Source organism: Paramisgurnus dabryanus, chromosome 2 (genome assembly GCF_030506205.2).
Source record: "Paramisgurnus dabryanus chromosome 2, PD_genome_1.1, whole genome shotgun sequence".
Classification (NCBI taxonomy): domain Eukaryota; kingdom Metazoa; phylum Chordata; class Actinopteri; order Cypriniformes; family Cobitidae; genus Paramisgurnus; species Paramisgurnus dabryanus.
Genome location: NC_133338.1, coordinates 36,506,469 through 36,509,559, shown reverse-complemented (window position 1 = coordinate 36,509,559; position 3,091 = coordinate 36,506,469).

The following is a 3,091-nucleotide window of genomic DNA, read 5'->3' as shown; positions in this document are numbered from 1 at the left end:
GTGATCGGAAATCGGCCCCGATCACGTGGTTTCAGACTCGATCGGAATCGGACGTTACCTCCCGATCAGGACTAGGATACATATGCAGGGTTTAAAATCCATTAAGTTCTCGCTCTGCTCCGCGCCAGTGTACGCGCTGCGCTGGTGCGTGTGAACTGAAGAGAATAGGCTTGTTCGACTTCATCCGGCTGCCGGTTCTTGTGGTGCTGCATGACGTCAAAGTTCTGCGAGAACGATTTAAAAGCAAACTCCTCCGTATGATTTCGCGGATCACTCTCGCGGTAGTTTGATGTCACCCGGCTGTCGATTGTTGCGGCGCCGCATGAAGTCGAACAAGCCTATTGACGTGCTTTCATGCTTCACACTCGTGCGTGCAAGGAACCCAAGACAAAACCGCGTTTTTACCGCTCATTTAAACGACGCGTTGATCGTTATTGTCAACATGTGCTCAGACACAGTTCCGCGTCTCACTCAGAACCTCAAGAACGCGCATTCGCGCAGGATCATTTGACATTACTGTAGAGATGAGAGAGAGAGAGAGAGAGAGAGAGGTAAGAATGGTCGAAAAAACTTAATAGAAGTCTAGAAACAAAGTATTAAAGTATGTATAGCCATGTCACTCATCTCATTACAAAATGTTAACTAGATAACTGGATACAACTGATTGTATAGTTTAATAAAATAATGTATTTTGATTATACAAATGAATCACGACCTAACTATAGGTATTTTATAACTAACTGCTGACCAGCTTAGGGAATCTCTATGGCTAATTTATAAGATATATTGCTGAATCAGTATGTTGTTTTTCTTGTTAATCGAGTCTTTTTGGGTAGCCTATCTTATGCCTAGAATGAGTCAAGGAGGTTAAGTCTTATAACTTCATTCAAAGTTTGATCAATTGTGCATAATGACATGTGCACCAAATGCATATAGGGTGTCAGACTCATAGATTTGCATAATTTAAAGTTCAGGTTTTAAAGTTTGGGTCAACATGTGGCACAGCTTTAAAACTGAAACTTATAAAATCCTATCAGAGATACAAAATGTCATTGAAACACACCCAGTGCTTTGCTGTCATCAGGATTAAACATGTTACCCCTCGAACCCTCCCTCCCAACAGAGCCTCCCCACAAAACAAACCCCAATTTAACCCCTGAACATATATAGTATATGCATTATTTTTTAACACATCTGTAGTTATGCGCTGGCACAGAGTTAGACTCTTTTGACTCTACACAGAAACAGCAATGCATGACATAAGGAACATCCTGGACTGGTTCTGTTTTTTGCTCTTCTTTATTCTTTTTTTTAATGTATTATAAAAGTATCGGATCGGGACTCGGTATCGGCAGATACTCAAAATCAAATGACTCGGACTCAGACTCGAGGGCAAAAAAACCTGATCGGGACATCCCTATGTTGAACCTTTAACATCCAAAAAACGTTTCTGTTTCAAAAAAGGCCATTTGTACTGAAAAAGGTTCTTTAGATAATAAAATTGAATGGTTCTAAAAACCATTTCATTAATAGTCCTTTGAGGAACCAAAAACTGTTTCTATGACATCGTGGTAAAGCGTGCCTATAAACATTTATTTTTTAGAGTGAAGGTAAGATACATTTATTGGGACGGACAATAGAATGTTCCATTATTGCTTTAAAAAAATCTGAATGTCACAAACTTTTGGAGAAATCTAATTTTTGTTAATCCACATTTCCTTCATTGTTTAACCCATGTTTGGCTAAAATTCAGCTTTATCCATCTCATACTCATACACATGTAACCATTATAAGTGTAATTATGCAAACATGATCTATTACTTCACCTACATAGTTTTTTCAAAGGTCATGATGGGATGATGGTCAGACGGCACTGATGTATTGAGTCACCAAACTTCATTTTGTGTATCAGAGCATTGCAATGATGAAAGTGTATGTGAGTCATGTCAGATGCCACCTGTCCCACTAACACTGAATTATTGCTTTATTGTCTTAACATTAAGTGTTTAGAGAGCCATCTGTAGCACCATCCACATAATTCAACATGTCGTATGAAGAAATCATAAGATCAAGGTGTTGGTCTGTCTCTTAAAAACAAAATGCGTAATTGGAATTGGTCTGATATCATTTCAACAATGAAACACACAGTTGAATTAAACAGCAGTGTTTTATAAGTATATGATCTAGTTTGCAAAAGGTGCAAAAGCTTTCACTTGGACGGCACTCTTTAAAAAGGTCCTAAAATGTACCATTTAGGTATAAATATGAATACATTTGGTACAAATGTGTACCTTTGAAGTACTTAAATGGACTTGTTATTTTCTTAAATTAAAACTACTTAATAAGCACTGTATATCAACCATTTTCTTGGTCTTTTTAGATAAATATCTCATAGCCATGCATGAAATGGTTCATTTCTACTGGCGTTAGTGACAGTAGTAGCCATATTCTGATAAAATTCTTTTCAGACTGGGAATAATGCCACCAATCAGACTTGGATTTTCTGCCAGCAGCCTCCTGGGGCTTTATATCTTCATCTAAATCCAGTGCTCACTGACAAAATGTTCTGCATGGTGGTCTAATGCTTTGGTATGGTTTGGATCTTGGCCGTTTCAATCCCAGATGGACGAGGTCTCTCGCCTTGCTCTGACTCTTTAAGATTCCTTATCAGGAAAGCCTTAATCTATTGCAACATGGTGCCTACCTATCTGAGTGTCACTGACACAGTCATTTCAAACTGGGTCGGTGTCTGAGATCAGGTTCTTCGCAGACGTAGTCCCACATAATCCCTCTTTCCCATTACCATACAGGAAACAATCCCTCAGCATCCTGAGTTTATGACCATCCATCCATTCCTCAAGATTGAGAAGAGAGGAGGAAAGACTTGGAACTCCCATGGGGACTGATCAAAAAACAAAAGATAAATCTGAGCCCTATTAATAAAACAGGACACACGCATTTCCAACATGCTTACACTAATCTCAGGCAGCTGTTATCTCTAAGCAGGAAGTGCTTTCTGGGCCCATTGCCGTGCTGATGGGGCTCCACTATCAGGAGGGGTGCGTACCCAGTAAACAGGCTGGAAGTGAGA